Raw genomic sequence first — 8880 nt, 5'->3', positions numbered from 1 at the left:
CCTCCCGGGTTCAAGCTATTCTCTTGCCTCAGCCTCTCGAGTAGCTGGGATTATAGGTGCCTGGCACCATGCCTGGCTAATTTTTGTATTTTTTTTTTTTTAATAGAGATGGGGTTTTGCCATATTGGCCAGTCTTGTCTCGAACTCCCGGCCTCAAGTGATCCACCTGCCTCGGCCTCCCAAAGTGTTGGGATTACAGGCATGGGCCACCGTGCCCGGCCTTGTAGTCAGTTTCTTAATCTCTGTGCCTCAGTGTCCTGAAATATAGAATGAAGATAACAGTGATGGAACCTACCTCACAGGCATATGAGGATTAAATGAAATCATCTATGTGAAGCACTTGGATTAGTGCCTGTCACATTCTGAGCACGCAAATGTTAGCAATTTGTGTTACTACTACAACAATTCTGTGATATGATGGTGACAACCTGCCTTCCTCTCCAGAAGTCCAAGATGAAATTGGGTAGCTGGACTATCTAAAATTCTATTACATTTGTACCTTTTATTGTAAACCACCTCAAATACTCTGTGTGTGTGTGTGTGTGTGTGTGTGTGTGTATACATATATATGTGTGTGTGTGTGTGAGTATATATATACAGAGTGTGTGTTATATATATACACACACATATATACATGTATACACACACACACACACACACACAAATACATGTCCATACAGGCATTCTGCCTTATACTAGAGCTAATAACTTTGTTATATTTTAGGTTTTTGGTATGTTGTTCTAATGGAGCATGTAACAAATACAAAATAGACATTGTCAAGTGAAATGAAGTAGACCAAAAAAAAAAAAAACCCTGAACAATGTACCCCCTCTTCTTGTGTACTAACATCTTTATCCTTTTCGTTTCCATATCTCCTCCCCTCTTTCTGTTTCTAGAAGTTGACATAAATGAAAGATAATGAGATTAGAAATAAATCCAATATAAAGTATGCCTCCATGTGTCTAAGTACCTGGTGGTTTCTGGCTCTGTTCTCTCGAACATGGTTTTTATTCCTGCACCCACTCTTACTGGTTCGTGGATAGATTTTGGTTCCTGGTATATTTTATAACTTGACTGGCAGCTCCAGTTTAACATAAAACTGGCAATAGAACTTAAACTGAGCTTGGCCCCAAAGCGGTACAGTGAACAAAAACATTGTTCTGAGGGTCAGGAGATCTAGAGTTGTGGTTGGGTCCTGAGTATGTAGCAGTGGGTCTCCTCTTTCTGGACTGCAGTGTCCCCTGAGATGCGACTGCTAAAGACCTTCCCATCCTGCGGTTTCATTCCGCATGTGTTCCTCGGTGTTCTGCCAGCCACCTGGGTGCATCTTCAACCACCCCTACCACCTGTCTCTCCAAGGAAGTCTATTTGGTGGTTTCTTCATCCAGTCTCCATCTGCTTCCTCTCTGCCTTCACCCCTCAGCACCCTCCCCACCCCCAACGTCCATTACCACTGAGTTCAAGGCAATGCAGCCAACAGCTTCCCCAGTTGCTCTGTTAAGACCTGTAAGCCACAATACCCACCCTCCACATCAGCACTTCCCAGTATGGCAGCCAGAGCCCCATGCGGCTACAGAGCCCTTGAAATCAGAGAACTTAGTATAAAATGCCAGATTTTGGAAAATAAGTATAAAAATGAATAAAATAGTTCATTAATCTTTATGTTGATTACACATTTTAGTGATATTTTGGACATACTGTCCTCAAACTATATTAAAATTAATTTCATCTTTTTTAAATGTAGCTACTAGAAGGTTTAATATTCGCTCTTTGGCATTGTATCTCCATGGGGCAGACCTGATGTACAAGATGACTTAAAGGGGAGGAACTTTCACCCCAACTTTTGTGTCTCAAAACTGTGATTCCTGGCACCGATTAGGCAATCAGCAAGTTTGGTTTACTGATTCAGTACACATAATTTGAGATGACATTTTAGGGTTACCTCAATCATAATTATATTAAGTATCACCTGAAGATTTTCTAAAGCAATTGTGTTCGAATTTTATAGTCCAAAGTCAATGGATTATCTAAAAAAGTAAATGGCATAATCAGTAAACATTTAATAAATGATACGGAAGTTATGATTTGAAAGAATATTCCAGGAATTCTTAGAGTTCAAGCAAAAGCACAATCAAAAAATAAGATCTGAAGCAAATATGAGAATATTGAGATGTGTTCATTCTGAATTGGCCTTGTACTGAATACTACGTCATACTATTGTCTTTGTGGGTTTTTTCGTTTTGTTTTGGTATATTTACATTTTTTTCCAAATTAAAACAATGTTGTCAACTAGGCATATCAGTTATTTTGTCTAAAAATATTCTAAGGGGATTCCATACCATATTATGGTTACTAATTAAATATGTCACCACTATTCTTTGATCACTAGTTCAAGAATGGGTGGAATCCGCTTAAAGCTTGTCATTTTCAAGGAATTGTAAACATCCTCCTGTTTCTTACTGGTGTATTTCAATGAATGTAATCAGTTAATGGTACTGTGATTCCAAATAGTAATTATTGAGAATATCTGTTTGCTCTTGCATCTGCTTATAATGAAGAGCTAAATTTTTGTTGCTTCTGTCTGCTCCTTTCATTCTTCCCAAAGGAAATTACTTGGGATGAACTGCATTGAAAGAGGGTGCGTTTATAGTGATCTCACAAGTCACCTAAAGAAAGAATCCAGAGCGGTCGACAGCCTTTTCTCATCTTCATAGCGCACACACCTTTAGGTTAAGGTGCTATAAAACCCGAAGGAAGGGACTGAAATGGCCTTTGCAAAATGACGACTGAGACAGTGAAAGAGATCTGACTTAACTGGCTCTGTCTTGCTTCTAACCTCCAAGCTGTCTTTGTTCATTCATGAGCGTAGGCTGAACTAACTTTGGGAGAAACTTAGTTTACAGTTTAAACAAAGATGGTAACAGCCCCTTCCCAAAGCAGACCTCCTTCTTGCCTGGGGACTAGATTGCCTTTGTAGGACTAATATTAGCCACAAGATTAGAAATTATGGTTTAGGAGTCATGCAGCTGGAGGCTACAAGAGTCTAACCCTCCCTAAACTGCTCCTAAGATCAGTGCTTGAGCGATTTTGCAGACCTTGCTCTTGAAGGGTCAGCTGGCCCCACCCAGATCAATAAACTGGCTCATCTGATCTTGTGACCCCCACTGAGGAACTGACTCAGGGCAAGAAGACAGCTCTGACGCCCTAGGATTTCATCTCTGACCAATCAGCACTCCTGTCTCACTGGCTTCCCCCCACTCACCAAGTTATCCTTAAAAACTCTGCTCCCCAAATGGTCGGGGAGACTGATTTGAGTAATGATAAAACTCCAGTCTCTGGCAAACAAACAAACAAACGAAAACCTAAAGGGTGCCGACAGCAAAAGAACAAGCTGAGCTGCTTTAGCAATATCGCAGTTGGTAATTCCAAGATGTGCGTAGGAAAAAAAAATAATTCTCCCTGAGTTGTTAAAAGAATCCTCTTGAAATTAGCTGGGCATGGAGGTGTGTACTTATGGCTACTCCTGAGGCTGAGGCGGGAGGATCACTTGAGCCTGGGAGTTCGAGGTTGCGGTGAGCTATGATTGTCCCACTGAACTTCAGCCTGTGCGACAGGTGAGACCCCGTCTAAAAAACAAAAAAAAAAGAATAGTCTTGTAATCTAGGAAATAGTTTTGGCTCTTTAGATTAGGAATAATAGTCACATGTAAGATAAATGTCTAAATAGCTCAGTGTAGTGACACAATTGGAAACAGACTTGCAGGAAGCCTTAGAGAGGGAGTTGAGCGCAGTTGGCTTCACCATACAGAGGAGGAAACCACCATGACTGTAGCAGGAGGAAATATCAAGACTTCATCAATATCTCACAGTAGAGGAGAAGAGGTGGGAAGCGGTAGAGATAGAAGGGTAACCATCATGTGACTTTCTTATAAGGAGTATTTCATTTCTGTATAAAAGAAATACAGTTGGGCCCAGTGGCTCACACCTGTAATCTCAGCACTTTGGGAGGCCGGGGCGGGCAGATCACCTGAGGTCGGGAGTTCAAAACCAGCCTAACCAACATCATGAAATCCAGTCTGTACTAAAAATACAAAATTAGCCAGTGTGGCGGCGCAGGCCTGTAATCCGGGATACTTGGGAGGCTGAGGCAGGAGAATCGCTTGAACCCGGGAAGTGGAGGTTGTGGTGAGCCAAGATCGTGCCATTGCACTCCAGCCTGGGCAACAAGACTGAAATTCCATNAGAGACAGAGAGAGGAAGGAAGGAGGAAGGAAGGAAGGAGGAAGGAAGGAAGGAAGGAAGGAAGGAGAGAGAGAAACAGAATGAAAGAAAAGAGAGAGAGAAAGAAAGAAAAGAAAGAAGGAAGGAAAGAAAAGAAAAAAAGAAAGAAAGAAAGAAAGAAAGAAAGAAAGAAAGAAAGAAAGAAAGAAAGAAAGAAAGAAAGAAAGAAAAAGAAAGATAAAGAAAGAAAGAGAGACAAAAGACAGAGACAGAGAGTTGACCTTTTTGCAATGCTAGGGTTAGGAGGCCCAATCTCCCATGCAGTTGAAAATCCTCATTTAACTTTTGACCCCCCCCACAAAACTTAACTACTAATAGCCTACCATTGTCCAGAAGCCAATAACATAAACAGTTACTTAACACATATTTTGCATGTTATATGTATTACATATTGTATTCTCACAGTAAAGCTAGAAACAGGAAAACGTTATTAAGAAAATCACATGGAAGAGACAATATATTTACTATTAAGTGGAAGTGGATCATCATACAGGTCTTGCTCCTCACCATCTTCGTGCTGAGTAGGCTGAGGAGGAAGAGGAGGGGTTGGTTTTGCAGTCTCCGGGGTGGCAGAGGAGGAAGAAAATCTACATCTTAGTGGACCTTCACAGTTCAAACCCATGTTGTTTCACAGTCAACTGTATATATAGAATAAATCTGATTTCATATATATGAAGTGTATCTCATACGTGTGTGAGTGTGTGTGTGTGTGTATATATATATATATATGACCTTCAGTGGATAATAATTTTTCAGATAATACTGAATTGCCTCTCTGCACATCCCCAATGTTAAACCCAGGATCTAGGTGGTCATCTTGGAAGTGTGCCTCGTGTTTTATGGGTGGCTGACTTCCCACTCTATGTACTCAGTGACACAATGACATCTTCATTTTTAAAAACTTATTGTGGGCACACAGTAGATGTATATATTTACGGGGTACATGAGATGTTTTGGTACAGGCATGCAATGTGAAACAATCATGTCATGGAGAATGGGTATCCATCTCCATAAGTATTTGTATCCTTTGAGTTACAAACAATCCAGTTTTAAATTTTAAATTAAAAATTTTAAATGCACAGTTATTATTGAGTATAATCACCTTATTATGCTATCAAATAGATCTTATTCATTATTTCTATTTTTTAATACCCATTAACCTTCCCCACCTCCCATTCAACCCCTACTACCCTTCCTCCACTCTGGTAACCATCCTTCTTCTATCTCCAGGGGTTCAATTGTTTTAATTTAATTTTTAAATTCCACAAATAAGTGAGAACATATGATGTTTGTCTTTCTGTGCCTGGCTTATTTCACTTAACATAATGATCTCCAGTTTCATCCATGTTGCAAGTGACTGGATCTCATTTTTTCATGGCTGAATAGTACTCCATTGTGTATACATACCACATTTTCCTTAACCTTTCATCTGTTGATGGACATTTCGGTTGCTTCCAAATCTTAGCCATTGTGAACAGTGCTGCAACAAACACAGGAGTGCAGATATTTCTTCGATAGACTGATTTCCTTTCTTTTGGGTATGTACCCAGCACACAATGACATCTTTAACCAAACTCTTGAAGCCTCAGAGTTAATTTGGAGACAGCTGAGTTTGAGATAAGTAGCATATCCTTTGCATTCCCTAATTTCCATACATGCCAAATTACCATCTTTCCGAACACCTTCTAGAAATCATATTAAAACATTACATGCGTCTCATGCCACGTCCATCTGTCTCTCCTGGACTGGGACAGTGATGGGTCTTTATATAATCTTGTTTAACAAGTATTAGGTTGGTGTAAAAGTGATTGTGGGTTTTGCCATTACTTCCAATGGCAAAAACTCCGATTACTTTTGCACCAACCTAATATTTTACAGTTGACAAAATTCAGAGAACATCAGCCATACCCACATTCAAATAAAAGTTGCGTTAAAAATAGAGTAGCAATCATTTGTTGAGTATCCACTATCCAATAGATAATGTGCAAGGTTCTCTACCTTGCTCTACCCAGACCCTACTTTAATTCTCACAAAAGCCCTGTGAAGTAGACAGGGGTCCCCCAGTGCCCTACCGTGAATGCTTATTACCTTTTAAAAATCTCATCATTAGCCAGGCGTGGTGGCTCACACCTGGAATCCTAGCACTTTGGGAGGCCGAGGTGGGCAGATCACCTGAGGTCAAGAGTTCAACAACAGCCTGGCTAACATTGTGAAACCCCATCTCTACTAAAAATACAAAAATTAGCCAGGTGTGGGGGCACACACCTGTAATCCCAGCTACCCAAAAGGCTGAGGCAGGAGAATCACTGGAACTCGGGAGGCGGAGGTTGCAGCGAGCAGAGACCACCATGCCACTGCACTGCAGCCTGGGTGACAGAGCAAGATGCCATCTCAAATATGATAATATTGAATAATAAATAATAATCTCATCATCCAAAAGCAGAACTGGGTCCTAGGAGACACCTGACGGCTGCTCTAGTGCCACATAAGAGAAATGAAGTGTGTCTGTGGGGGCTGGAGCAGAGAGGCTCCTCTTCCGGTGCTGGGAGTCATGGTTTCCCCAATCCTCCCCCTGTGGCCTCCCATGGGGTGGGGGACCGGATGGGTTTGAGGGTTGAAAGGAGTAGAGATCCTTCACAGCGAGGCAGAGTGGATGGACGGGTGCTGGATCCTCCCCATGTCACTTGTGAAAGGCACACGGTGCTTTTTTCACTGGTTTCAAAAACTGAAGGCAGCTCTGCAGAAGAACTGGGCATCTAAGAACTCCGTGTCACTGAGGGCAGCTTCCCCAACTCGAGTGAGCCTGTATTCTCACCAAAGAAACTTTTGAAGATGGGGAAAACTTGTTTTGCAGAGGTTGTGCAGATTAAGTTAAACTGTGTGACATCCTGGGCAAATGACCAGCACACAATTTTCTGAGAATTTAAGTAGGGTGTGGTAGTGGTTAGGAGAAATCAACAATAGAGAAATCAGCAATCCTTTACTTGCTGCAGGTGTGACTGTGGAGATTAAATGAAGTGTTGTACAAGGACAGAGCACAACTGCCCAGCACATAACGGGTGCTCCACAGACACCCTCGCCCATCTTCAGAACACAAATTTTTTTTTTTTTTTTTGAGATGGAATCTAGCCCAGGCGGGAGTGCAGTGGCATGGTCCTGGCTCACTGCAACCTCTGCCTCCCGGGTTTAAGCAACTCTCCTCCCTCAGCCTCCCAAGTAGCTGGGATTACAGGCTCCTGCCACCACACCCGGCTACTTTTTGTGTTTTTAGTAGAGACCGGGTTTTGTCATGTTGTCCAGGTTGTTCTCGAAGTCCTGACTTCATGTGATCCACCTGCCTTAGCCTCCCAAACTGCTGGGATTACAGGTGTGAGCCACAGCACCTGGCCCACACCTTAGAGTCTCTTTGGGGGCTATAAACTCGGACCACTGCCTAGGGAGCTGAATGTTCTTGCCTTTGCTAGAAAAGCCAATGGCTGATGTGGGAGGAGTTAAAAAGAAATTGAGAAAATGACTTCCATCCAGGTTTGGGGGAAAGGTCTATTTTACAGAGCCACGCTATTCTGCTTCCATGGTCTCATGGGTCGGTGGGGGAGGATTGGGGTGCTAGGAGCAGGGACCTTCGCCTCTGGCAGTTATACCCCTGGGAATGGAGAGGGAGAGATTGAGAAATCAGCCCGGCACCGCTGTTTCCGGCCTCACACATCCAGGCCCCCACACATCAGGTACGAGGCTCTGTGCCTGGCCAAGCCTCAGTTGTAAGGCCCAGTTAGTGCTGAGGAACCAGAGGCTCAGGGAAGCCCAGGGAGTGGCGCAGGTCACCCCACAGGGAAGTGGCAGAAGCGACTCACATTTGGCCCCAAAGCCCAGATGTCCACCCTTTACATGTACATACATGGGACAGGGTCTTGCTCTGTGGCCTAGGCTGGAGTGCAATGGTGCAATCGCAGTTCGCTGCAGCCTTAACTTCCTGGGCTCAAGCGATCCTCCCATTTCAGTCTCCTGAGTAGTTGGGATGACAGGTGCATCCCACCACGCCCGGCCAATTTTTGCATTTTTTGTAGAGACGGTGTTTTGCCATGTTGACCAGGTTGGTCATGAACTCCTGGCCTCAAGCAGTCTGACCGCCTTGGCTTCCCAAAGTGCTGGGATTACAGGTGTGAGCTGCTTCGCCTGGCTGTTCACCTTTATATTATTATTGCCCCACATGCTCGACACCACACTGAGCAGAAAGCCAGCTCTAAAGACAAATGCCAAGGGTAGCCTAGAGGCACAGGGGTAAAAGAAGCTACTGGTATTTTATTTTGAAGCCACAGAAGATGAGAAAAGACCTAGCTAATGGACAAGATCAAACACCTGAGGTTTCTCATTAAATGTGACCTGAAAGCCTGTCTGGACAGCCGCAGGCAAGGGGCAGCACCTGCGTTCACCCATGCTGGGTGAAAGGTGGGAATTCAGGGTTATATGCGTGAAGGGGAAAGCAAGTAGGAAGCCCTTCGTATTGAAGCCCCTGAGCCCTGGTGTTTTCCAGCCCTGGGGGCTGCCTGGTGGCAGGACGGCACCTCACAAGGGGAGATGGACCCCAGTGGGAACCATACT

This window comes from Rhinopithecus bieti, unplaced genomic scaffold (assembly GCF_001698545.2).
Source record: "Rhinopithecus bieti isolate Rb0 unplaced genomic scaffold, ASM169854v2 scaffold_39273, whole genome shotgun sequence".
Taxonomy (NCBI): domain Eukaryota; kingdom Metazoa; phylum Chordata; class Mammalia; order Primates; family Cercopithecidae; genus Rhinopithecus; species Rhinopithecus bieti.
This window is presented reverse-complemented; position numbering follows the sequence as displayed.